The sequence below is a fragment of the Ranitomeya imitator genome, chromosome 1 (assembly GCF_032444005.1).
Source record: "Ranitomeya imitator isolate aRanImi1 chromosome 1, aRanImi1.pri, whole genome shotgun sequence".
NCBI classification, from domain to species: Eukaryota; Metazoa; Chordata; class Amphibia; order Anura; family Dendrobatidae; genus Ranitomeya; species Ranitomeya imitator.
The window spans coordinates 1,081,172,953-1,081,200,895 of record NC_091282.1 but is presented as its reverse complement, the minus strand read 5'-3'; the positions used below and the strand labels follow the sequence as shown (position 1 = coordinate 1,081,200,895).

Here is a 27,943-nt window from a genome sequence, read left to right as displayed (position 1 = left end):
TTTTTGGATTAATGAACTCTGTTTAACAAAGTAAAATGCACATCAAAGTAATAAAAAGTCACCACAATGTAAAACTGTGTAAAAATCTTTCAGGTTTTATGCAAAAAAAAAAAAAAGTTTATGTTTTCAAATATAGGGGGTATAGCTCAGTGGTAGAGCATTTGACTGCAGATCAAGAGGTCCTTGGTTCAACTCCGAGTGCCCCCTGTATGCACTTTTTCAACAGATTAAACATGCCATTTTACCTATATGTTCATGGAAGTTTTAGAACCATATCAAGTTGAATTCATGTTTATGTACTTTCTTAATTTGAATACTGTTTAAGAAAAGTAGAAAAAAGATCATGTTGATGTGCCTTCTTAATATGAAAACAACTTAAGAAATGTAGGAAAATGCTCGATAAATTTTGTCTGTAATCAAAGCTACAAAAGATACATGTGGCACATTGGTAGAATCTAAACCCAAGAAATGACTTGTAAAATAAAAATGCCTTTGTGTTTCTTTGTACTTTTTGGATTAATGAACTCTGTTTAACAAAGTAAAATGCACATCAAAGTAATAAAAAGTCACCACAATGTAAAACTGTGTAAAAATCTTTCAGCTTTTATGCAAAAAAAAAAAAAAGTTCATGTTTTCAAATATAGGGGGTGTAGCTCAGTGGTAGAGCATTTGACTGCAGATCAAGAGGTCCTTGGTTCGACTCTGAGTGCCCCCTGTATACACTTTTTCAACAGATTAATCATGCTTTTTTACCTTTATGTTCATGAAAGTTTTAGAACCATATGAAGTTGAATTCATTTTTATGTACTTTCCTATGGGGATTCTGATTAAGAAATGTAGCAAAAAGATCATGTTGATGTGCCTTCTTAATATGAAAACAACTTAAGAAATGTAAGAAAATGCTTGAGAAATTTTGTCTGAAATGAAAGCTACAAAAGATACATGTGGCACATTGGTAGAATCTAAACCCAAGAAATGACTTGTAAAATAAAAATACCTTTGTGTTTCTTTGTACTTTTTGAATTAATGAACTCTGTTTATCAAAGTAAAATGCACATCAAAGCAATAAAAAGTCACCACAATGTAAAACTGTGTAAAAATCTTTCAGGTTTTATGCAAAAAAAAAAAAAAAAAGTTTTTGTTTTCAAATGTAGGGGGTATAGCTCAGTGGTAGAGCATTTGACTGCAGATCAAGAGGTTCTTGATTCAACTCCGAGTGCCCCCTGTATGCACTTTTTCAACAGATTAAACATGCCATTTTACCTATATGTTCATGGAAGTTTTAGAACCATATCAAGTTGAATTCATGTTTATGTACTTTCTTAATTTGAATACTATTTAAGAAAAGTAGCAAAAAGATCATGTTGATGTGCCTTCTTAATAGGAAAACAACTTAAGAAATGTAGGAAAATGCTTGAGAAATTTTGTCTGAAAAGAAATCTACAAAAGATACATATGGCACATTGGTAGACTCTAAACCCAAGAAATGACTTGTAAAATAAAAATACCTTTGTGTTTCTTTGTACTTTTTGAATTAATGAACTCTGTTTATCAAAGTAAAATGCACATCAAAGTAATAAAAAGTCACCACAATGTAAAACTGTGTAAAAATCTTTCAGGTTTTATGCAAAATAAAAAAAGTTTTTGTTTTCTAACATAGGGGGTATAGCTCAGTGGTAGAGCATTTGACTGCAGATCAAGAGGTCCTTGGTTCAACTCTGAGTGCCCCCTGTATTCACTTTTTCAACAGATTAATCATGCTTTTTTACCTTTATGTTCATGAAAGTTTTAGAATCATATGAAGTTGAATTCATATTTATGTACTTTCCTAATGTGGATTCTGATTAAGAAATGTAGCAAAAAGATCATGTTGATGTGCCTTCTTAATATGAAAACAACTTAAGAAATGTAGGAAAATGCTCGAGAAATTTTGTCTGAAATGAAAGCTACAAAAGATACATGTGGCACATTGGTAGAATCTAAACCCAAGAAATGACTTGTAAAATAAAAATACCTCTGTGTTTCTTTGTACTTTTTGGATTAATGAACTCTGTTTTTACAAAGTAAAATGCACATCAAAGTAATAAAAAGTCACCACAATGTAAAACTGTGTAAAAATCTTTCAGCTTTTATGCAAAAAAATAAAATAAAAAAAATTTTGTTTTCAAATATAGGGGGTATAGCTCAGTGGTAGAGCATTTGACTGCAGATCAAGAGGTCCTTGGTTCATCTCTGAGTGCCCCCTGTATTCACTTTTTCAACAGATTAAACATGCTTTTTTACCTATATGTTCATGGAAGTTTTAGAACCATATGAAGTTGAATTCATGTTTATGTACTTTCTTAATGTGGATTCTGATTAAGAAATGTAGCAAAAAGATCATGTTGATGTGCATTCTTAATATGAAAACAACTTAAGAAATGTAGGAAAATGCTCGAGAAATTTTGTCTGTAATCAAAGCTACAAAAGATACATGTGGCACATTGGTAGAATCTAAACCCAAGAAATGACTTGTAAAATAAAAATACCTTTGTGTTTCTTTGTACTTTTTGGATTAATGAACTCTGTTTAACAAAGTAAAATGCACATCAAAGTAATAAAAAGTCACCACAATGTAAAACTGTGTAAAAATCTTTCAGTTTTTATGCAAAAAAAATAAAAAAAATTTTGTTTTCAAATATAGGGGGTAAAGCTCGGTGGTAGAGCATTTGACTGCAGATCAAGAGGTCCTTGGTTCAACTCCGAGTGCCCCCTGTATGCACTTTTTCAATAGATTAAACATGCTTTTTTACCTATATGTTCATGGAAGTTTTAGAACCATATGAAGTTGAATTCATGTTTATGTACTTTCTTAATTTGAATACTATTTAAGAAAAGTAGCAAAAAGATCATGTTGATGTGCCTTCTTAATATGAAAACAACTCAAGAAATGTAGGAAAATGCTTGAGAAATTTTGTCTGAAATGAAAGCTACAAAAGATACATGTGGCACATTGGTAGAATCTAAACCCAAGAAATGACTTGTAAAATAAAAATACCTTTGTGTTTCTTTGTACTTTTTGAATTAATGAACTCTGTTTAACAAAGTAAAATGCACATCAAAGCAATAAAAAGTCACCACAATGTAAAACTGTGTAAAAATCTTTCAGGTTTTTTGCAAAAAAAAAAAGTTTTTGTTTTCAAATGTAGGGGGTATAGCTCAGTGGTAGAGCATTTGACTGCAGATCAAGAGGTCCTTGGTTCGACTCCGAGTGCCCCCTGTGGACACTTTTTCTACAGATTAATCATGCTTTTTTACCTTTATGTTCATGAAAGGTTTAGAACCATATGAAGTTGAATTCATGTTTATGTACTTTCCTAATGTGGATTCTGATTAAGAAATGTAGCAAAAAGATCATGTTGATGTGCCTTCTTAATATGAAAACAACTTAAGAAATGTATCAAAATGCTCCAGAAATTTTGTCTGAAATGAAAGCTACAAAAGATACATGTGGCACATTGGTAGAATCTAAACCCAAGAAATGACTTGTAAAATAAAAATACCTTTGTGTTTCTTTGTACTTTTTGGATTAATGAACTCTGTTTAACAAAGTAAAATGCACATCAAAGTAATAAAAAGTCACCACAATGTAAAACTGTGTAAAAATCTTTCAGGTTTTATGCAAAAAAAAAAAGTTTTTGTTTTCAAATATAGGGGGTGTAGCTCAGTGGTAGAGCATTTGACTGTAGATCAAGAGGTCCTTGGTTCAACTCCGAGTGTCCCTTGCAGAACCATATAAAGTTGAATTCATGTTTATGTACTTTCTTAATTTGAATACTATTTAAGAAAAGTAGCAAAAAGATCATGTTGATGTGCCTTCTTAATATGAAAACAACTTAAGAAATGTAGGAAAATGCTTGAGAAATTGTGTCTGAAATGAAAGCTACAAAAGATACATGTGGCACATTGGTAGAATCTAAACCCAAGAAATGACTTGTAAAATAAAAATTCCTTTGTGTTTCTTTGTACTTTTTGAATTAATGAACTCTGTTTAACAAAGTAAAATGCACATCAAAGCAATAAAAAGTCACCACAATATAAAACTGTGTAAAAATCTTTCAGGTTTTATGCAAAAAAAAAAAGTTTTTGTTTTCAAATATAGGGGGTATAGCTCAGTGGTAGAGCATTTGACTGCAGATCAAGAGGTCATTGGCTCGACTCCGAGTGCCCCCTGTGGACACTTTTTCAACAGATTAATCATGCCTTTTTACCTTTATGTTCATGAAAGTTTTAGAACCATATGAAGTTGAATTCATGTTTATGTACTTTCTTAATGTGGATTCTGATTAAGAAATGTAGCAAAAAGATCATGTTGATGTGCCTTCTTAATATGAAAACAACTTAAGAAATGTAGGAAAATGCTCGATAAATTTTGTCTGTAATCAAAGCTACAAAAGATACATGTGGCACATTGGTAGAATCTAAACCCAAGAAATGACTTGTAAAATAAAAATGCCTTTGTGTTTCTTTGTACTTTTTGGATTAATGAACTCTGTTTAACAAAGTAAAATGCACATCAAAGTAATAAAAAGTCACCACAATGTAAAACTGTGTAAAAATCTTTCAGGTTTTATGCAAAAAAAAAAAAAAGTTTATGTTTTCAAATATAGGGGGTATAGCTCAGTGGTAGAGCATTTGACTGCAGATCAAGAGGTCCTTGGTTCAACTCCGAGTGCCCCCTGTATGCACTTTTTCAACAGATTAAACATGCCATTTTACCTATATGTTCATGGAAGTTTTAGAACCATATCAAGTTGAATTCATGTTTATGTACTTTCTTAATTTGAATACTGTTTAAGAAAAGTAGAAAAAAGATCATGTTGATGTGCCTTCTTAATATGAAAACAACTTAAGAAATGTAGGAAAATGCTCGATAAATTTTGTCTGTAATCAAAGCTACAAAAGATACATGTGGCACATTGGTAGAATCTAAACCCAAGAAATGACTTGTAAAATAAAAATGCCTTTGTGTTTCTTTGTACTTTTTGGATTAATGAACTCTGTTTAACAAAGTAAAATGCACATCAAAGTAATAAAAAGTCACCACAATGTAAAACTGTGTAAAAATCTTTCAGCTTTTATGCAAAAAAAAAAAAAAGTTCATGTTTTCAAATATAGGGGGTGTAGCTCAGTGGTAGAGCATTTGACTGCAGATCAAGAGGTCCTTGGTTCAACTCTGAGTGCCCCCTGTATTCACTTTTTCAACAGATTAAACATGCTTTTTTACCTATATGTTCATGGAAGTTTTAGAACCATATGAAGTTGAATTCATGTTTATGTACTTTCTTAATGTGGATTCTGACTAAGAAATGTAGCAAAAAGATCATGTTGATGTGCATTCTTAATATGAAAACAATTTAAGAAATGTAGGAAAATGCTCGAGAAATTTTGTCTGTAATCAAAGCTACAAAAGATACATGTGGCACATTGGTAGAATCTAAACCCAAGAAATGACTTGTAAAATAAAAATACCTTTGTGTTTCTTTGTACTTTTTGGATTAATGAACTCTGTTTAACAAAGTAAAATGCACATCAAAGTAATAAAAAGTCACCACAATGCAAATCTGTAAAAATCTTTCAGCTTTTATGCAAAAAAAAAAAAATAAAAAAATTTTTGTTTTCAAATATAGGGGGTATAGCTCAGTGGTAGAGCATTTGACTGCAGATCAAGAGGTCCTTGGTTCAACTCTGAGTGCCCCCTGTATTCACTTTTTCAACAGATTAAACATGCTTTTTTACCTATATGTTCATGGAAGTTTTAGAACCATATGAAGTTGAATTCATGTTTATGTACTTTCTTAATGTGGATTCTGATTAAGAAATGTAGCAAAAAGATCATGTTGATGTGCATTCTTTATATGAAAACAACTTAAGAAATGTAGGAAAATGCTCGAGAAATTTTGTCTGTAATCAAAGCTACAAAAGATACATGTGGCACATTGGTAGAATCTAAACCCAAGAAATGACTTGTAAAATAAAAATACCTTTGTGTTTCTTTGTACTTTTTGGATTAATGAACTCTGTTTAACAAAGTAAAATGCACATCAAAGTAATAAAAAGTCACCACAATGTAAAACTGTGTAAAAACCTTTCATTTTTTATGCAAAAAAAAAGAAAAAAATTTTGTTTTCAAATGTAGGGGGTAAAGCTCAGTGGTAGAGCATTTGACTGCAGATCAAGAGGTCCTTGGTTCAACTCCGAGTGCCCCCTGTATGCACTTTTTCAACAGATTAAACATGCTTTTTACCTATATGTTCATGGAAGTTTTAGAACCATATAAAGTTGAATTCATGTTTATGTACTTTCTTAATTTGAATACTATTTAAGAAAAGTAGCAAAAAGATCATGTTGATGTGCCTTCTTAATATGAAAACAAATTAGGAAATGTAGGAAAATGCTTGAGAAATTTTGTCTGAAATGAAAGCTACAAAAGATACATGTGGCACATTGGTAGAATCTAAACCCAAGAAATGACTTGTAAAATAAAAATACCTTTGTGTTTCTTTGTACTTTTTGGATTAATGAACTCTGTTTAACAAAGTAAAATGCACATCAAAGTAATAAAAAGTCACCACAATGTAAAACTGTGTAAAAATCTTTCAGCTTTTATGCAAAAAAAAAAAAAAGTTTATGTTTTTAAATATAGGGGGTATAGCTCAGTGGTAGAGCATTTGACTGCAGATCAAGAGGTCCTTGGTTCAACTCTGAGTGCCCCCTGTATTCACTTTTTCAACAGATTAAACATGCTTTTTTACCTATATGTTCATGGAAGTTTTAGAACCATATGAAGTTGAAATCATGTTTATGTATTTTCTTAATGTGGATTCTGATTAAGAAATGTAGCAAAAAGATCATGTTGATGTGAATTCTTAATATGAAAACAATTTAAGAAATGTAGGAAAATGCTCGAGAAATTTTGTCTGTAATCAAAGCTACAAAAGATACATGTGGCACATTGGTAGAATCTAAACCCAAGAAATGACTTGTAAAATAAAAATACCTTTGTGTTTCTTTGTACTTTTTGGATTAATGAACTCTGTTTAACAAAGTAAAATGCACATCAAAGTAATAAAAAGTCACCACAATGTAAAACTGTGTAAAAATCTTTCAGTTTTTATGCAAAAAAAAAGAAAAAAAATTTTGTTTTCAAATATAGGGGGTAAAGCTCACGGGTAGAGCATTTGACTGGAGATCAAGAGGTCCTTGGTTCAACTCTGAGTGCCCCCTGTATGCACTTTTTCAACAGATTAAACATGCTTTTTACCTATATGTTCATGGAAGTTTTAGAACCATATAAAGTTGAATTCATATTTATGTACTTTCTTAATTTGAATACTATTTAAGAAAAGTAGCAAAAAGATCATGTTGATGTGCCTTCTTAATATGAAAACAAATTAAGAAATGTAGGAAAATGCTTGAGAAATTTTGTCTGAAATGAAAGCTACAAAAGATACATGTGGCACATTGGTAGAATCTAAACCCAAGAAATGACTTGTAAAATAAAAATACCTTTGTGTTTCTTTGTACTTTTTGAATTAATGAACTCTGTTTAACAAAGTAAAATGCATATCAAAGCAATAAAAAGTCACCACAATATAAAACTGTGTAAAAATCTTTCAGGTTTTATGCAAAAAAAAAAAGTTTTTGTTTTCAAATATTGGGGGTATAGCTCAGTGGTAGAGCATTTGACTGCAGATCAAGAGGTCCTTGGTTTGACTCCGAGTGCCCCCTGTGGACACTTTTTCAACAGATTAAACATGCCTTTTTACCTTTATGTTAATGAAAGTTTTAGAACCATATGAAGTTGAATTCATATTTATGTACTTTCCTAATGTGGATTCTGATTAAGAAATGTAGCAAAAAGATCATGTTGATGTGCCTTCTTAATATGAAAACAACTTAAGAAATGTATCAAAATGCTTGAGAAATTTTGTCTGAAATGAAAGCTACAAAAGATACATGTGGCACATTGGTAGAATCTAAACCCAAGAAATGACTTGTAAAATAAAAATACCTTTGTGTTTCTTTGTACTTTTTGGATTAATGAACTCTGTTTAACAAAGTAAAATGCACATCAAAGTAATAAAAAGTCACCACAATGTAAAACTGTGTAAAAATCTTTCAGTTTTTATGCAAAAAAAAAAAAAATTTGTTTTCAAATATAGGGGGTAAAGCTCAGTGGTAGAGCATTTGACTGCAGATCAAGAGGTCCTTGGTTCAACTCTGAGTGCCCCCTGTATGCACTTTTTCAACAGATTAAACATGCTTTTTACCTATATGTTCATGGAAGTTTTAGAACCATATAAAGTTGAATTCATGTTTATGTACTTTCTTAATTTGAATACTATTTAAGAAAAGTAGCAAAAAGTTCAAGTTGATGTGCCTTCTTAATATGAAAACAACTTAAGAAATGTAGGAAAATGCTTGAGAAATTTTGTCTGAAATGAAAGCTACAAAAGATACATGTGGCACATTGGTAGAATCTAAACCCAAGAAATGACTTGTAAAATAAAAATACCTTTGTGTTTCTTTGTACTTTTTGAATTAATGAACTCTGTTTAACAAAGTAAAATGCACATCAAAGAAATAAAAAGTCACCACAATATAAAACTGTAAAAATCTTTCAGGTTTTATGCAAAAAAAAAAAGTTTTTGTTTTCAAATATAGGGGGTATAGCTCAGTGGTAGAGCATTTGACTGCAGATCAAGAGGTCCTTGGTTCAACTCCGAGTGCCCCCTGTATGCACTTTTTCAACAGATTAAACATGCCATTTTACCTATATGTTCATGGAAGTTTTAGAACCATATCAAGCTGAATTCATGTTTATGCACTTTCTTAATTTGAATACTATTTAAGAAAAGTAGAAAAAAGATCATGTTGATGTGCCTTCTTAATATGAAAACAGATTAAGAAATGTAGGAAAATGCTTGAGAAATTTTGTCTGAAATGAAAGCTACAAAAGATACATGTGGCACATTGGTAGAATCTAAACCCAAGAAATGACTAGTAAAATAAAAATACCTTTGTGTTTCTTTGTACTTTTTGAATTAATGAACTCTGTTTAACAAAGTAAAATGCACATCAAAGTAATAAAAAGTCACCACAATGTAAAACTGTGTAAAAATCTTTCAGGTTTTATGCAAAAAAAAAAGTTTTTGTTTTCAAATATAGGGGGTATATCTCAGTGGTAGAACATTTGACTACAGATCAAGAGGACCTTGGTTCAACTCTGAGTGCCCCCTGCATGTACTTTTTCAACAGATTAAACATGCTATTTTACCTATATGTTCATGGAAGTTTTAGAACCATATCAAGTTGAATTCATGTTTATGTACTTTCTTAATTTGAATACTATTTAAGAAAAGTAGCAAAAAGATCATGTTGATGTGCCTTCTTAATAGGAAAACAACTTAAGAAATGTAGGAAAATGCTTGAGAAATTTTGTCTGAAAAGAAATCTACAAAAGATACATATAGCACATTGGTAGACTCTAAACCCAAGAAATGACTTGTAAAATAAAAATACTTTTGTGTTTCTTTGTACTTTTTGAATTATTGAACTCTGTTTAACAAAGTAAAATGCACATCAAAGTAATAAAAAGTCACCACAATGTAAAACTGTGTAAAAATCTTTCAGTTTTTATGCAAAAAAAAAGAAAAAAAATTTTGTTTTCAAATATAGGGGGTAAAGCTCAGTGGTAGAGCATTTGACTGGAGATCAAGAGGTCCTTGGTTCAACTCTGAGTGCCCCCTGTATGCACTTTTTCAACAGATTAAACATGCTTTTTACCTATATGTTCATGGAAGTTTTAGAACCATATAAAGTTGAATTCATGTTTATGTACTTTCTTAATTTGAATACTATTTAAGAAAAGTAGCAAAAAGATCATGTTGATGTGCCTTCTTAATATGAAAACAAATTAAGAAATGTAGGAAAATGCTTGAGAAATTTTGTCTGAAATGAAAGCTACAAAAGATACATGTGGCACATTGGTAGAATCTGAACCCAAGAAATGACTTGTAAAATAAAAATACCTTTGTGTTTCTTTGTACTTTTTGAATTAATGAACTCTGTTTAACAAAGTAAAATGCATATCAAAGCAATAAAAAGTCACCACAATATAAAACTGTGTAAAAATCTTTCAGGTTTTATGCAAAAAAAAAAAGTTTTTGTTTTCAAATATTGGGGGTATAGCTCAGTGGTAGAGCATTTGACTGCAGATCAAGAGGTCCTTGGTTCGACTCCGAGTGCCCCCTGTGTACACTTTTTCAACAGATTAAACATGCCTTTTTACCTTTATGTTAATGAAAGTTTTAGAACCATATGAAGTTGAATTCATATTTATGTACTTTCCTAATGTGGATTCTGATTAAGAAATGTAGCAAAAAGATCATGTTGATGTGCCTTCTTAATATGAAAACAACTTAAGAAATGTATCAAAATGCTTGAGAAATTTTGTCTGAAATGAAAGCTACAAAAGATACATGTGGCACATTGGTAGAATCTAAACCCAAGAAATGACTTGTAAAATAAAAATACCTTTGTGTTTCTTTGTACTTTTTGGATTAATGAACTCTGTTTAACAAAGTAAAATGCACATCAAAGTAATAAAAAGTCACCACAATGTAAAACTGTGTAAAAATCTTTCAGTTTTTATGCAAAAAAAAAAAAAATTTGTTTTCAAATATAGGGGGTAAAGCTCAGTGGTAGAGCATTTGACTGCAGATCAAGAGGTCCTTGGTTCAACTCTGAGTGCCCCCTGTATGCACTTTTTCAACAGATTAAACATGCTTTTTACCTATATGTTCATGGAAGTTTTAGAACCATATAAAGTTGAATTCATGTTTATGTACTTTCTTAATTTGAATACTATTTAAGAAAAGTAGCAAAAAGTTCAAGTTGATGTGCCTTCTTAATATGAAAACAACTTAAGAAATGTAGGAAAATGCTTGAGAAATTTTGTCTGAAATGAAAGCTACAAAAGATACATGTGGCACATTGGTAGAATCTAAACCCAAGAAATGACTTGTAAAATAAAAATACCTTTGTGTTTCTTTGTACTTTTTGAATTAATGAACTCTGTTTAACAAAGTAAAATGCACATCAAAGAAATAAAAAGTCACCACAATATAAAACTGTAAAAATCTTTCAGGTTTTATGCAAAAAAAAAAAAGTTTTTGTTTTCAAATATAGGGGGTATAGCTCAGTGGTAGAGCATTTGACTGCAGATCAAGAGGTCCTTGGTTCAACTCCGAGTGCCCCCTGTATGCACTTTTTCAACAGATTAAACATGCCATTTTACCTATATGTTCATGGAAGTTTTAGAACCATATCAAGCTGAATTCATGTTTATGTACTTTCTTAATTTGAATACTATTTAAGAAAAGTAGAAAAAAGATCATGTTGATGTGCCTTCTTAATATGAAAACAGATTAAGAAATGTAGGAAAATGCTTGAGAAATTTTGTTTGAAATGAAAGCTACAAAAGATACATGTGGCACATTGGTAGAATCTAAACCCAAGAAATGACTAGTAAAATAAAAATACCTTTGTGTTTCTTTGTACTTTTTGAATTAATGAACTCTGTTTAACAAAGTAAAATGCACATCAAAGTAATAAAAAGTCACCACAATGTAAAACTGTGTAAAAATCTTTCAGGTTTTATGCAAAAAAAAAAAGTTTTTGTTTTCAAATATAGGGGGTATATCTCAGTGGTAGAACATTTGACTACAGATCAAGAGGACCTTGGTTCAACTCTGAGTGCCCCCTGCATGTACTTTTTCAACAGATTAAACATGCCATTTTACCTATATGTTCATGGAAGTTTTAGAACCATATCAAGTTGAATTCATGTTTATGTACTTTCTTAATTTGAATACTATTTAAGAAAAGTAGCAAAAAGATCATGTTGATGTGCCTTCTTAATAGGAAAACAACTTAAGAAATGTAGGAAAATGCTTGAGAAATTTTGTCTGAAAAGAAATCTACAAAAGATACATATCGCACATTGGTAGACTCTAAACCCAAGAAATGACTTGTAAAATAAAAATACCTTTGTGTTTCTTTGTACTTTTTGAATTAATGAACTCTGTTTATCAAAGTAAAATGCACATCAAAGTAATAAAAAGTCACCACAATGTAAAACTGTGTAAAAATCTTTCAGGTTTTATGCAAAAAAAAAAAAGTTTTTGTTATCTAATATAGGGGGTATAGCTCAGTGGTAGAGCATTTGACAGCTTACAAATAATATATAGCAAAAGGGAAAAAATCCAGCTTACAAAAAAGAAAAAAACCCCCATAAAAATAGATACTTTATTAAATAACACATATAGAAAAACCCCACAAACAAAAGACAGCCCCAAATAATAGGGCAATCCACTGAGGGAGACAGCTATTCCCTCTAGAGATAACCGATTGGTGGACTAGACAAAGTATAATCTATAGAAGGTATACACAGATAGTATTCAAAGATACAGCATAAAGATAGTGATACATACGTGTATAACCCTATACTAGGTATAAAGAGTGTCAGGATATACGTGAAGTGTCCCTACACTAAATACAAAAACACCTATGGATGTACACCTACCTAGATGCGGAGGTTGGCACCCTAGAAGATAAAACGAGAATGGCGCCCCCGCTCGTACGATGGCTGTCCCTAACCTCCTACCATCCCCCTACAAGGAAAAGTAGGAAAGAGAGGCCAGATGGCTGATAATATCATGTGAAGCTATGTGTTATTTTACTTAATAGCGTAACTGGCCCTCCCCTCCAATATGATGTAAGATAGGGATAGCAATAATACATAAACAGCACACCTATAATACATCAACACATAGAGTTTACTATGATACAAAAATACCTAAGTATACACATAACCTAACTAGTCCACCCAAAAAGGTGAAAAATACCATATAAAAGAAATACAGATATGCCACGCCGGATGTCCAAGTATGTCACCAAATGTAACCACTATACACAGCAGCCCGACTAATGTGTAATATGCAAAGAGCAATACTTATCTGCTGTGATCATGATAGACAAACAGTGGTCAACCCGATATTGTGACTCCTAGGCAGCTACAGGCACACAAACGACTCTCGACGCGTTTCCCCCAACACGGGTTCATCAGGAGAGACAAGATGTTATAATGGCAGTAAAAAGATATCCACAACAAATGGGGCTGCACCGGCTTACCTGCGGGTCCGGCTGAAATAGCCACGCCAAACACACTGATTTCCTGTTTGGAGGATATACACATAAACACATCCGGTTAGCAGACACACATAAGTGCAGTATAGAAAGGCGCCATTGTATTGAAGCCGGCAAACCGGCCAACCAGGTACACACGATCATACACTAGAGGCCGCCGAGACAAAGCTGTAGACTCCAGCGCCTGCGTAGAAGATATAGAAAACACCGGCCACTACAGCGCAGGCGCCCACAGATAGAAACGAACGCCAAAACAAAGCGATAGACTACGGCGCCTGCGTAGAAGATATGAAGGACACCGGCCACTAAGGCGCAGGCGCACACAGGCAGAGACGGACACCACACACTGTGGCAAAATAGCAGCGCAACAAAGTATGCACCTACATAGCGCCAAACCAAGATAGGCAATGTGTCAAACATAAAACAGTGGACCCTGAACAGGAGCACGTACACATCTATAATAAATACAGCAAAAGATACACACAATAAACAATAAAAGAAGAACCCCGGAAAAAATAATACCGGGAAAACTGGCTAGTGATAATGAACAAATGATTCATATAAAGCAGCAATAATTTTGCTGCTCATTCAGACCGTCCGGAACTAGAGTACGTAGTCTGAATATCCATTGACATTCTTTTTGAAGAAGCAATTTGTCAAGATCCCCACCACGTGGGTTGCGTCGCACCACCTCCAGAACACAGAAGGAGATAGCCCTATTATCATTCATATGAGCTATCCTGACATGTTTGGCCACAGGTGTGTCCCGATTATGTTTTATATCACCAAGATGTTCACCAATGCGTCTCCGCAACTCTCTCTTAGTTTTACCAATATAATTAAGTGGACATAAACAAGTGGCCATATAGATCACCCCTTCTGTTTTACAATTCGCAAAGTCCCTCATACAATAGACCCTAGCAGAGGCAGTACCCTTGAAAACTTTTTCTTTCCTGACCCATGCACAAAATTTACAATCTCCACACCTAAAGGTACCACACGGTTTACGATCTAGCCAGGTACCGGATGGTTTGGGTCTATCATAGAAACTATGCACCAAGCGGTCCTTAATAGATCTACCTTTTCTGTACGTGATCTTAGGAGTGGGTGGAATAAAATCTTTCAAATCGGGGTCCGCTCTAAGAATCCCCCAATGTCTGTTAAGAATATTACGTACCATACTCGACTGGTTGTCAAACATACCAATAATCCTAGGAACATCGGGCTCACCCGATTCAAGCAATGGATACAACAGATCATGGCGACTACAACCTGCCGCATGTTTCCACGCTCTATCAAGGACCACTCCCGGGTAACCCCTCTGCCCAAATCTAGTTTTAAGGTCATGGGCCTGTGCCGTGAACTCATGATTCTCGGAACAATTCCTCCTAATTCGCAGGAATTGACCTTTAGGGATACCTCTACGTAAGGCACCCGGATGGAAGCTATCCCATCTAAGGAGACCATTAGTGGACGTTGGTTTCCTAAAAGTCCTGGTGGAGATACCCCCCCTATCATTTTTGCTGATACTAAGGTCAAGAAAATTGATGGATTTATCTTGTATCTCAGACGTGAACCTCATATTGATCTCATTCTCATTAATACATACGATAAACCGGTCAAACTCATCTACTGTCCCAGTCCACAATATGAACACGTCGTCGATAAATCTTGACCAAAATAATATTTTGGAAGACCACCAGGCTCCGTCAACAAATACAATGGTCTCCTCCCACCAGCCCAGGAAGAGATTAGCGTACGATGGGGCACAGGGGCTCCCCATCGCCGTTCCCCTGAGCTGGTGGTAGGTCCTCCCATAAAATAGAAAGCTATTATGATTAAGAACAAATAACATGAGTTCACTGACAAATTTGTTATGAGGGACACACTGGGTGGCTCTAGTATTGAGAAAGAATTCCATCCCCTTGATGCCTGCCTCATGCGGGATGTTGCTGTATAATGCCTCAACATCAATAGATGCTAAATAGGTGTCAGTGCCAATGTCCATGTCCTCAAGCTTGGTCAATAGATCCATAGTATCCCTCAAATATGAGGGTAGAGAGGTAACAAAAGGACGAAGGATTTTATCGATATAAATCCCAATATTTTGGCTCAAGGAATCAACACCTGATACAATGGGGCGTCCTTTTAAAGGAGTACACCCCTTATGTATCTTAGGGAGGCAATAAAAGGCAGGCATCAAGGGGAAGCCGGGGGAGAGAAACTTGAACTCCTCTATAGAGAGCAGTCCAAGATCTCGTCCTCTCACCAAAATATCCATGAGGACATCAATATACCGAGGTATAGGGTCTCTGATCAAAATTTCATACGTCTCCTTATCGTCCAAGATGAGTTGACACATAGACATATATTGATCATGATTCATAATAACCAGGTTGCCCCCCTTGTCGGAGGGCTTAATAACTATTTCATTATTATTCTCAAGTCCCGCAAGAGCAGTCATTTCGGGCCCAGTAAGGTTGGATGGCAGACCATCCAAACCACCTTTTGGGTTAATTTTCAATAGATCCTCCTCCACCACTTTAAGAAAGATATCAACCGCATCCAGCCCCCCCGTCGGGGGCAATCTGGTATTCTTGCGTTTCAGGGACGTATAGGGACCCAATCCTTCATTACGTACATTCTCTCCCAACAAATCAGTCAATACTTGAACAGTATCCAAATCTTCAACAGAAATCCCTAAACTATCACATTTGTCTCTGTCTTTCTGTAAATGAAATTTATGCCACTTTAATTTGCGTGCAAACAGATTTACATCCTTTACCCAGTGAAATGGGTTATAGACCGTTGTGGGAACAAAATTAAGGCCCTTGAGCAACACATTATGTTCATCATATGACAATCTAAAATTGCTCAAGTTAATAATTTGATTCGACCCCACGCGGCTTACACCATTCTGTTTCTCAGTGGATAGCCGAGTGGGGCCCTTTGCTCCAAAAAAGATACAGATGATGAAGAAGAGGCAGGCACCATAGCTGTACCCGGTAGGGATGAGACATTGAGCATGGTGGCCATGTTGTTGCCCTGGGTGTCTCCTTGCATGTGCACACCCCCAGAAGCCCCCATAGGGGCACTCATATGTGCACTTCGGTCTTGCCATCTGCGTTTCTGTCCCCTGCCCCGTGCTCTTCCTCTCTGTCTCCATCTCCCTCTAGAGTTAGACCTGTCTCTATCAGAGTTGTCTGTTTCTGATGAGGAAATATCAGTCCGATTACCCTGCTGTGGATACAGGAAATTATATGCCCTGTTCTCTTTGAATTCCTTGTAATCTCTTGTAAATTGATAGTGTTTCCTATCTTTAATATTAGTCTGGAATTTTTCAATGGAGGTTTGTAACAACGACTCCCTCCTCGTGAATTCAGGGTCAGATTTGAAAGCCAAAGTTTTCTCCACAAGTTCTCCCAGTATCTTACTGGTTCGTTCAAAATTGATTTTTTCCTCCTCAATCAAAATTTTCATGAAACGGCACGAGGATGCAATAGATTCTCTCTGCCAGACCTGCATAAACTGAGGATTACTCAGTCTTGGCGAAGGAGAGATATTGATCCTTAAACCACTTGGAACTATATTATGTTTCAGATAATTTTCAAGGGCCTTAATTTCCCAAAACGACTTAATATTGTTTTTATAACCCACAAAAAGATCATTAAACAGATTTTTAATGGATACCGAACCACCAACCCCCGCCGGACTATGGTCTGTGGAGAAAGCTAAATTAGCATCTTCAATCCATTGATCAGTGTTAATAGGTCCAGATAAAAAGCCAGCCATTTAGAAATCAAGATCAGCTTACAAATAATATATAGCAAAAGGGAAAAAATCCAGCTTACAAAAAAGAAAAAAACCCCCATAAAAATAGATACTTTATTAAATAACACATATAGAAAAACCCCACAAACAAAAGACAGCCCCAAATAATAGGGCAATCCACTGAGGGAGACAGCTATTCCCTCTAGAGATAACCGATTGGTGGACTAGACAAAGTATAATCTATAGAAGGTATACACAGATAGTATTCAAAGATACAGCATAAAGATAGTGATACATACGTGTATAACCCTATACTAGGTATAAAGAGTGTCAGGATATACGTGAAGTGTCCCTACACTAAATACAAAAACACCTATGGATGTACACCTACCTAGATGCGGAGGTTGGCACCCTAGAAGATAAAACGAGAATGGCGCCCCCGCTCGTACGATGGCTGTCCCTAACCTCCTACCATCCCCCTACAAGGAAAAGTAGGAAAGAGAGGCCAGATGGCTGATAATATCATGTGAAGCTATGTGTTATTTTACTTAATAGCGTAACTGGCCCTCCCCTCCAATATGATGTAAGATAGGGATAGCAATAATACATAAACAGCACACCTATAATACATCAACACATAGAGTTTACTATGATACAAAAATACCTAAGTATACACATAACCTAACTAGTCCACCCAAAAAGGTGAAAAATACCATATAAAAGAAATACAGATATGCCACGCCGGATGTCCAAGTATGTCACCAAATGTAACCACTATACACAGCAGCCCGACTAATGTGTAATATGCAAAGAGCAATACTTATCTGCTGTGATCATGATAGACAAACAGTGGTCAACCCGATATTGTGACTCCTAGGCAGCTACAGGCACACAAACGACTCTCGACGCGTTTCCCCCAACATGGGTTCATCAGGAGAGACAAGATGTTATAATGGCAGTAAAAAGATATCCACAACAAATGGGGCTGCACCGGCTTACCAGCGGGTCCGGCTGAAATAGCCACGCCAAACACACTGATTTCCTGTTTGGAGGATATACACATAAACACATCCGGTTAGCAGACACACATAAGTGCAGTATAGAAAGGCGCCATTGTATTGAAGCCGGCAAACCGGCCAACCAGGTACACACGATCATACACTAGAGGCCGCCGAGACAAAGCTGTAGACTCCAGCGCCTGCGTAGAAGATATAGAAAACACCGGCCACTACAGCGCAGGCGCCCACAGATAGAAACGAACGCCAAAACAAAGCGATAGACTACGGCGCCTGCGTAGAAGATATGAAGGACACCGGCCACTAAGGCGCAGGCGCACACAGGCAGAGACGGACACCACACACTGTGGCAAAATAGCAGCGCAACAAAGTATGCACCTACATAGCGCCAAACCAAGATAGGCAATGTGTCAAACATAAAACAGTGGACCCTGAACAGGAGCATGTACACATCTATAATAAATACAGCAAAAGATACACACAATAAACAATAAAAGAAGAACCCCGGAAAAAACAATACCGGGAAAACTGGCTAGTGATAATGAACAAATGATTCATATAAAGCAGCAATAATTTTGCTGCTCATTCAGACCGTCCGGAACTAGAGTACGTAGTCTGAATATCCATTGACATTCTTTTTGAAGAAGCAATTTGTCAAGATCCCCACCACGTGGGTTGCGTTGCACCACCTCCAGAACACAGAAGGAGATAGCCCTATTATCATTCATATGAGCTATCCTGACATGTTTGGCCACAGGTGTGTCCCGATTATGCTTTATATCACCAAGATGTTCACCAATGCGTCTCCGCAACTCTCTCTTAGTTTTACCAATATAATTAAGTGGACATAAACAAGTGGCCATATAGATCACCCCTTCTGTTTTACAATTCGCAAAGTCCCTCATACAATAGACCCTAGCAGAGGCAGTACCCTTGAAAACTTTTTCTTTCCTGACCCATGCACAAAATTTACAATCTCCACACCTAAAGGTACCACACGGTTTACGATCTAGCCAGGTACCGGGTGGTTTGGGTCTATCATAGAAACTATGCACCAAGCGGTCCTTAATAGATCTACCTTTTCTGTACGTGATCTTAGGAGTGGGTGGAATAAAATCTTTCAAATCGGGGTCCGCTCTAAGAATCCCCCAATGTCTGTTAAGAATATTATGTACCATACTCGACTGGTTGTCAAACATACCAATAATCCTAGGAACATCGGGCTCACCCGATTCAAGCAATGGATACAACAGATCATGGCGACTACAACCTGCCGCATGTTTCCACGCTCTATCAAGGACCACTCCCGGGTAACCCCTCTGCCCAAATCTAGTTTTAAGGTCATGGGCCTGTGCCGTGAACTCATGATTCTCGGAACAATTCCTCCTAATTCGCAGGAATTGACCTTTAGGGATACCTCTACGTAAGGCACCCGGATGGAAGCTATCCCATCTAAGGAGACCATTAGTGGACGTTGGTTTCCTAAAAGTCCTGGTGGAGATACCCCCCCTATCATTTTTGCTGATACTAAGGTCAAGAAAATTGATGGATTTATCTTGTATCTCAGACGTGAACCTCATATTGATCTCATTCTCATTAATACATACGATAAACCGATCAAACTCATCTACTGTCCCAGTCCACAATATGAACACGTCGTCGATAAATCTTGACCAAAATAATATTTTGGAAGACCACCAGGCTCCGTCAACAAATACAATGGTCTCCTCCCACCAGCCCAGGAAGAGATTAGCGTACGATGGGGCACAGGGGCTCCCCATCGCCGTCCCCCTGAGCTGGTGGTAGGTCCTCCCATAAAATAGAAAGCTATTATGATTAAGAACAAATAACATGAGTTCACTGACAAATTTGTTATGAGGGACACACTGGGTGGCTCTAGTATTGAGAAAGAATTCCATCCCCTTGATGCCTGCCTCATGCGGGATGTTGCTGTATAATGCCTCAACATCAATAGATGCTAAATAGGTGTCAGTGCCAATGTCCATGTCCTCAAGCTTGGTCAATAGATCCATAGTATCCCTCAAATATGAGGGTAGAGAGGTAACAAAAGGACGAAGGATTTTATCGATATAAATCCCAATATTTTGGCTCAAGGAATCAACACCTGATACAATGGGGCGTCCTTTTAAAGGAGTACACCCCTTATGTATCTTAGGGAGGCAATAAAAGGCAGGCATCAAGGGGAAGCCGGGGGAGAGAAACTTGAACTCCTCTATAGAGAGCAGTCCAAGATCTCGTCCTCTCACCAAAATATCCATGAGGACATCAATATACCGAGGTATAGGGTCTCTGATCAAAATTTCATACGTCTCCTTATCGTCCAAGATGAGTTGACACATAGACATATATTGATCATGATTCATAATAACCAGGTTGCCCCCCTTGTCGGAGGGCTTAATAACTATTTCATTATTATTCTCAATTCCCGCAAGAGCAGTCATTTCGGGCCCAGTAAGGTTGGATGGCAGACCATCCAAACCACCTTTTGGGTTAATTTTCAATAGATCCTCCTCCACCACTTTAAGAAAGATATCAACCGCATCCAGCCCCCCCGTCGGGGGCAATCTGGTATTCTTGCGTTTCAGGGACGTATAGGGACCCAATCCTTCATTACGTACATTCTCTCCCAACAAATCAGTCAATACTTGAACAGTATCCAAATCTTCAACAGAAATCCCTAAACTATCACATTTGTCTCTGTCTTTCTGTAAATGAAATTTATGCCACTTTAATTTGCGTGCAAACAGATTTACATCCTTTACCCAGTGAAATGGGTTATAGACCGTTGTGGGAACAAAATTAAGGCCCTTGAGCAACACATTATGTTCATCATATGACAATCTAAAATTGCTCAAGTTAATAATTTGATTCGACCCCACGCGGCTTACACCATTCTGTTTCTCAGTGGATAGCCGAGTGGGACCCTTTGCTCCAAAAAAGATACAGATGATGAAGAAGAGGCAGGCACCATAGCTGTACCCGGTAGGGATGAGACATTGAGCATGGTGGCCATGTTGTTGCCCTGGGTGTCTCCTTGCATGTGCACACCCCCAGAAGCCCCCATAGGGGCACTCATATGTGCACTTCGGTCTTGCCATCTGCGTTTCTGTCCCCTGCCCCGTGCTCTTCCTCTCTGTCTCCATCTCCCTCTAGAGTTAGACCTGTCTCTATCAGAGTTGTCTGTTTCTGATGAGGAAATATCAGTCCGATTACCCTGCTGTGGATACAGGAAATTATATGCCCTGTTCTCTTTGAATTCCTTGTAATCTCTTGTAAATTGATAGTGTTTCCTATCTTTAATATTAGTCTGGAATTTTTCAATGGAGGTTTGTAACAACGACTCCCTCCTCGTGAATTCAGGGTCAGATTTGAAAGCCAAAGTTTTCTCCACAAGTTCTCCCAGTATCTTACTGGTTCGTTCAAAATTGATTTTTTCCTCCTCAATCAAAATTTTCATGAAACGGCACGAGGATGCAATAGATTCTCTCTGCCAGACCTGCATAAACTGAGGATTACTCAGTCTTGGCGAAGGAGAGATATTGACCCTTAAACCACTTGGAACTATATTATGTTTCAGATAATTTTCAAGGGCCTTAATTTCCCAAAACGACTTAATATTGTTTTTATAACCCACAAAAAGATCATTAAACAGATTTTTAATGGATACCGAACCACCAACCCCCGCCGGACTATGGTCTGTGGAGAAAGCTAAATTAGCATCTTCAATCCATTGATCAGTGTTAATAGGTCCAGATAAAAAGCCAGCCATTTAGAAATCAAGATCAGCTTACAAATAATATATAGCAAAAGGGAAAAAATCCAGCTTACAAAAAAGAAAAAAAACCCCATAAAAATAGATACTTTATTAAATAACACATATAGAAAAACCCCACAAACAAAAGACAGCCCCAAATAATAGGGCAATCCACTGAGGGAGACAGCTATTCCCTCTAGAGATAACCGATTGGTGGACTAGACAAAGTATAATCTATAGAAGGTATACACAGATAGTATTCAAAGATACAGCATAAAGATAGTGATACATACGTGTATAACCCTATACTAGGTATAAAGAGTGTCAGGATATACGTGAAGTGTCCCTACACTAAATACAAAAACACCTATGGATGTACACCTACCTAGATGCGGAGGTTGGCACCCTAGAAGATAAAACGAGAATGGCGCCCCCGCTCGTACGATGGCTGTCCCTAACCTCCTACCATCCCCCTACAAGGAAAAGTAGGAAAGAGAGTCCAGATGGCTGATAATATCATGTGAAGCTATGTGTTATTTTACTTAATAGCGTAACTGGCCCTCCCCTCCAATATGATGTAAGATAGGGATAGCAATAATACATAAACAGCACACCTATAATACATCAACACATAGAGTTTACTATGATACAAAAATACCTAAGTATACACATAACCTAACTAGTCCACCCAAAAAGGTGAAAAATACCATATAAAAGAAATACAGATATGACACGCCGGATGTCCAAGTATGTCACCAAATGTAACCACTATACACAGCAGCCCGACTAATGTGTAATATGCAAAGAGCAATACTTATCTGCTGTGATCATGATAGACAAACAGTGGTCAACCCGATATTGTGACTCCTAGGCAGCTACAGGCACACAAACGACTCTCGACGCGTTTCCCCCAACACGTGTTCATCAGGAGAGACAAGATGTTATAATGGCAGTAAAAAGATATCCACAACAAATGGGGCTGCACCGGCTTACCTGCGGGTCCGGCTGAAATAGCCACGCCAAACACACTGATTTCCTGTTTGGAGGATATACACATAAACACATCCGGTTAGCAGACACACATAAGTGCAGTATAGAAAGGCGCCATTGTATTGAAGCCGGCAAACCGGCCAACCAGGTACACACGATCATACACTAGAGGCCGCCGAGACAAAGCTGTAGACTCCAGCGCCTGCGTAGAAGATATAGAAAACACCGGCCACTACAGCGCAGGCGCCCACAGATAGAAACGAACGCCAAAACAAAGCGATAGACTACGGCGCCTGCGTAGAAGATATGAAGGACACCGGCCACTAAGGCGCAGGCGCACACAGGCAGAGACGGACACCACACACTGTGGCAAAATAGCAGCGCAACAAAGTATGCACCTACATAGCGCCAAACCAAGATAGGCAATGTGTCAAACATAGTAACATAGTAACATAGTTAGTAAGGCCGAAAAAAGACATTTGTCCATCCAGTTCAGCCTATATTCCATCATAATAAATACCCAGATCTACGTCCTTCTACAGAACCTAATAATTGTATGATACAATATTGTTCTGCTCCAGGAAGACATCCAGGCCTCTCTTGAACCCCTCGACTGAGTTCGCCATCACCACCTCCTCAGGCAAGCAATTCCAGATTCTCACTGCCCTAACAGTAAAGAATCCTCTTCTATGTTGGTGGAAAAACCTTCTCTCCTCCAGACGCAAAGAATGCCCCCTTGTGCCCGTCACCTTCCTTGGTATAAACAGATCCTCAGCGAGAAATTTGTATTGTCCCCTTATATACTTATACATGGTTATTAGATCGCCCCTCAGTCGTCTTTTTTCTAGACTAAATAATCCTAATTTCGCTAATCTATCTGGGTATTGTAGTTCTCCCATCCCCTTTATTAATTTTGTTGCCCTCCTTTGTACTCTCTCTAGTTCCATTATATCCTTCCTGAGCACCGGTGCCCAAAACTGGACACAGTACTCCATGTGCGGTCTAACTAGGGATTTGTACAGAGGCAGTATAATGCTCTCATCATGTGTATCCAGACCTCTTTTAATGCACCCCATGATCCTGTTTGCCTTGGCAGCTGCTGCCTGGCACTGGCTGCTCCAGGTAAGTTTATCATTAACTAGGATCCCCAAGTCCTTCTCCCTGTCAGATTTACCCAGTGGTTTCCCGTTCAGTGTGTAATGGTGATATTGATTCCCTCTTCCCATGTGTATAACCTTACATTTATCATTGTTAAACCTCATCTGCCACCTTTCAGCCCAAGTTTCCAACTTATCCAGATCCATCTGTAGCAGAATACTATCTTCTCTTGTATTAACTGCTTTACATAGTTTTGTATCATCTGCAAATATCGATATTTTACTGTGTAAACCTTCTACCAGATCATTAATGAATATGTTGAAGAGAACAGGTCCCAATACTGACCCCTGCGGTACCCCACTGGTCACAGCGACCCAGTTAGAGACTATACCATTTATAACCACCCTCTGCTTTCTATCACTAAGCCAGTTACTAACCCATTTACACACATTTTCCCCCAGACCAAGCATTCTCATTTTGTGTACCAACCTCTTGTGCGGCACGGTATCAAACGCTTTGGAAAAATCGAGATATACCACGTCCAATGACTCACCGTGGTCCAGTCCATAGCTTACCTCTTCATAAAAACTGATTAGATTGGTTTGACAGGAGCGATTTCTCATAAACCCATGCTGATATGGAGTTAAACAGTTATTCTCATTGAGATGATCCAGAATAACATCCCTCAGAAACCCTTCAAATATTTTACCAACAATAGAGGTTAGACTTACTGGCCTATAATTTCCAGGTTCACTTTTAGAGCCCTTTTTGAATATTGGCACCACATTTGCTATGCGCCAGTCCTGCGGAACAGACCCTGTCGCTATAGAGTCACTAAAAATAAGAAATAATGGTTTATCTATTACATTACTTAGTTCTCTTAGTACTCGTGGGTGTATGCCATCCGGACCCGGAGATTTATCTATTTTAATCTTATTTAGCCGGTTTCGCACCTCTTCTTGGGTTAGATTGGTGACCCTTAATATAGGGTTTTCATTGTTTCTTGGGATTTCACCTAGCATTTCATTTTCCACCGTGAATACCGTGGAGAAGAAGGTGTTTAATATGTTAGCTTTTTCCTCGTCATCTACAACCATTCTTTCCTCACTATTTTTTAAGGGGCCTACATTTTCAGTTTTTATTCTTTTACTATTGATATAGTTGAAGAACAGTTTGGGATTAGTTTTACTCTCCTTAGCAATGTGCTTCTCTGTTTCCTTTTTGGCAGCTTTAATTAGTTTTTTAGATAAAGTATTTTTCTCCCTATAGTTTTTTAGAGCTTCAATGGTGCCATCCTGCTTTAGTAGTGCAAATGCTTTCTTTTTACTGTTAATTGCCTGTCTTACTTCTTTGTTTAGCCACATTGGGTTTTTCCTATTTCTAGTCCTTTTATTCCCACAAGGTATAAACCGCTTACACTGCCTATTTAGGATGTTCTTAAACATTTCCCATTTATTATCTGTATTCTCATTTCTGAGGATATTGTCCCAGTCTACCAGATTAAGGGCATCTCTAAGCTGTTCAAACTTTGCCTTCCTAAAGTTCAATGTTTTTGTGACTCCCTGACAAGTCCCCCTAGTGAAAGACAGGTGAAACTGCACAATATTGTGGTCGCTATTTCCTAAATGCCCAACCACCTGCAGATTTGTTATTCTGTCAGGTCTATTAGATAGTATTAGGTCTAAAAGTGCTGCTCCTCTGGTTGGATTCTGCACCAATTGTGAAAGATAATTTTTCTTGGTTATTAGCAGAAACCTGTTGCCTTTATGGGTTTCACAGGTTTCTGTTTCCCAGTTAATATCCGGGTAGTTAAAGTCCCCCATAACCAGGACCTCATTATGGGTTGCAGCTTCATCTATCTGCTTTAGAAGTAGACTTTCCATGCTTTCTATTATTTTTGGGGGTTTGTAACAGACCCCAATGAGAATTTTGTTACCATTTTTCCCTCCATGAATTTCAACCCATATGGACTCGACATCCTCATTCCCTTCGCTAATATCCTCCCTTAAAGTGGACTTTAGACAAGACTTTACATAGAGACAAACCCCTCCTCCTCTCCGATTTTTACGATCCTTTCTAAACAGACTGTAACCCTGTAAGTTAACTGCCCAGTCATAGCTTTCATCTAACCATGTCTCGGTTATTCCCACTATGTCAAAGTTACCTGTAGATATTTCTGCTTCTAGTTCTTCCATCTTGTTTGTCAGGCTTCTGGCGTTTGCGAGCATGCAGTTTAGAGGATTTTGTTTTGTTCCAATCTCCTCACTGTGGATTGTTTTAGAAATGTTCTTACCTCCCTTCTGAGTATGTTTTCCTGGGTCGTCTTTGTTCGAGTCTAATGTTTTTCTTCCCGTCCCCTCTTCTTCTAGTTTAACGCCCTCCTGATGAGTGTAGCGAGTCTTCTGGCGAATGTGTGTTTCCCAGGTTTGTTGAGGTGTAGTCCGTCTCTGGCGAGGAGTCCATCATACCAGTAATTCACACCGTGGTCCAGGAATCCAAATCCTTGTTGTCTGCACCATCGTCTTAGCCAGTTGTTTGCATCAAGGATCCTGTTCCATCTCCTGGTGCCATGCCCGTCTACTGGAAGGATAGAAGAAAAAACTACCTGTGCATCCAGTTCCTTTACTTTCTTCCCCAACTCTTCAAAGTCCTTGCAGATTGTCGGTAGGTCCTTCCTTGCCGTGTCATTGGTGCCAACATGTATCAGAAGAAATGGGTGGACGTCCTTGGAGCTGAAGAGCTTTGGTATCCTATCGGTCACATCCTTGATCATCGCACCTGGAAGGCAGCATACTTCTCTTGCAGTTATGTCCGGTCTGCAGATGGCTGCTTCGGTGCCTCTCAGTAGTGAGTCTCCCACCACCACCACTCTTCGTTGCTTCTTGGCTGTACTTTTTGCTGTCACTTGTTGCTGTGTGCCCTTTTCTTTTTTGCTTGCTGGTATTGCTTCATTCTTAGGTGTGCCATCTTCATCCTCTACAAAGATTTGATATCGGTTCTTCAGTTGTGTGGTTGGTGATTTCTCCATTGTCTTCTTGCTTCTTTTGGTCACATGCTTCCACTCATCTGCTTTTGGAGGTTCTCTGACACTTTTTGCACCTTCTGTGACCAGTAGAGATGCTTCTGTTCTGTCTAGAAAGTCTTCATTCTCTTTGATGAGTTTCAAAGTTGCTATTCTTTCTTCCAGACCCCGCACCTTTTCTTCTAAAAGGGCCACTAGTCTACACTTCTGACAGGTGAAATTGGATTCTTCTTCTGGTCGATCTGTGAACATGTAGCACATGCTGCAGCTCACCATGTAGGTTGTCACATCTGCCATGTTGCTCCTAGATCCTGCTGACTTGCTGTGTGTTTTCCTTCTTGTGTAATCTACTCAGCCAAGCTCTCTTGCAATAATGTCCTACAGGCAAAAATTACGGCGCGCGGTTTGGTGATGCTTTCGAAGCAGCTGGTCCCGGCTGTACCCAACGATCTTCTAGCTTAGGGAGACTTCGCTTCTCCCAGAAGGCACCTGGAATATGCAAATTAGCCTCCTGAAGCTTGAATCCCTGGTTTGGTGATGCTTTCGAAGCAGCTGGTCCCGGCTGTACCCAACGATCTTCTAGCTTAGGGAGACTTCGCTTCTCCCAGAAGGCACCTGGAATATGCAAATTAGCCTCCTGAAGCTTGAATCCCTGGTTTCAAACATAAAACAGTGGACCCTGAACAGGAGCACGTACACATCTATAATAAATACAGCAAAAGATACACACAATAAACAATAAAAGAAGGACCCCGGAAAAAACAATACCGGGAAAACTGGCTAGTGATAATGAACAAATGATTCATATAAAGCAGCAATAATTTTGCTGCTCATTCAGACCGTCCGGAACTAGAGTACGTAGTCTGAATATCCATTGACATTCTTTTTGAAGAAGCAATTTGTCAAGATCCCCACCACGTGGGTTGCGTCGCACCACCTCCAGAACACAGAAGGAGATAGCCCTATTATCATTCATATGAGCTATCCTGACATGTTTGGCCACAGGTGTGTCCCGATTAT

General features: G+C 37.5%; 13 non-coding genes across 13 annotated transcripts; all 13 read left to right on the top strand.

The window, feature by feature from the left end:
• Positions 1-135: 135 nt before the first annotated feature.
• Positions 136-207, top strand: TRNAC-GCA (transfer RNA cysteine (anticodon GCA)). Its single transcript has one exon. It is a non-coding gene; the product is annotated as a tRNA-Cys (tRNA).
• A 1,452-nt stretch (positions 208-1,659) lies between these two features.
• On the top strand, positions 1,660-1,731 carry TRNAC-GCA (transfer RNA cysteine (anticodon GCA)). The gene has a single exon. It is a non-coding gene; the product is annotated as a tRNA-Cys (tRNA).
• Positions 1,732-3,187: 1,456 nt separating this feature from the next.
• On the top strand, positions 3,188-3,259 carry TRNAC-GCA (transfer RNA cysteine (anticodon GCA)). The gene has a single exon. It is a non-coding gene; the product is annotated as a tRNA-Cys (tRNA).
• A 1,389-nt stretch (positions 3,260-4,648) lies between these two features.
• TRNAC-GCA (transfer RNA cysteine (anticodon GCA)) lies at positions 4,649-4,720 on the top strand. The gene has a single exon. It is a non-coding gene; the product is annotated as a tRNA-Cys (tRNA).
• Positions 4,721-5,668: 948 nt separating this feature from the next.
• Positions 5,669-5,740, top strand: TRNAC-GCA (transfer RNA cysteine (anticodon GCA)). Its single transcript has one exon. It is a non-coding gene; the product is annotated as a tRNA-Cys (tRNA).
• Positions 5,741-6,684: 944 nt separating this feature from the next.
• On the top strand, positions 6,685-6,756 carry TRNAC-GCA (transfer RNA cysteine (anticodon GCA)). The gene has a single exon. It is a non-coding gene; the product is annotated as a tRNA-Cys (tRNA).
• A 942-nt stretch (positions 6,757-7,698) lies between these two features.
• On the top strand, positions 7,699-7,770 carry TRNAC-GCA (transfer RNA cysteine (anticodon GCA)). The gene has a single exon. It is a non-coding gene; the product is annotated as a tRNA-Cys (tRNA).
• Positions 7,771-8,705: 935 nt separating this feature from the next.
• On the top strand, positions 8,706-8,777 carry TRNAC-GCA (transfer RNA cysteine (anticodon GCA)). The gene has a single exon. It is a non-coding gene; the product is annotated as a tRNA-Cys (tRNA).
• Positions 8,778-9,209: 432 nt separating this feature from the next.
• Positions 9,210-9,281, top strand: TRNAC-ACA (transfer RNA cysteine (anticodon ACA)). The gene has a single exon. It is a non-coding gene; the product is annotated as a tRNA-Cys (tRNA).
• Positions 9,282-9,719: 438 nt separating this feature from the next.
• TRNAS-GGA (transfer RNA serine (anticodon GGA)) lies at positions 9,720-9,791 on the top strand. Its single transcript has one exon. It is a non-coding gene; the product is annotated as a tRNA-Ser (tRNA).
• A 432-nt stretch (positions 9,792-10,223) lies between these two features.
• Positions 10,224-10,295, top strand: TRNAC-GCA (transfer RNA cysteine (anticodon GCA)). Its single transcript has one exon. It is a non-coding gene; the product is annotated as a tRNA-Cys (tRNA).
• Positions 10,296-11,231: 936 nt separating this feature from the next.
• TRNAC-GCA (transfer RNA cysteine (anticodon GCA)) lies at positions 11,232-11,303 on the top strand. Its single transcript has one exon. It is a non-coding gene; the product is annotated as a tRNA-Cys (tRNA).
• Positions 11,304-11,736: 433 nt separating this feature from the next.
• Positions 11,737-11,808, top strand: TRNAC-ACA (transfer RNA cysteine (anticodon ACA)). Its single transcript has one exon. It is a non-coding gene; the product is annotated as a tRNA-Cys (tRNA).
• Positions 11,809-27,943: the final 16,135 nt, after the last annotated feature.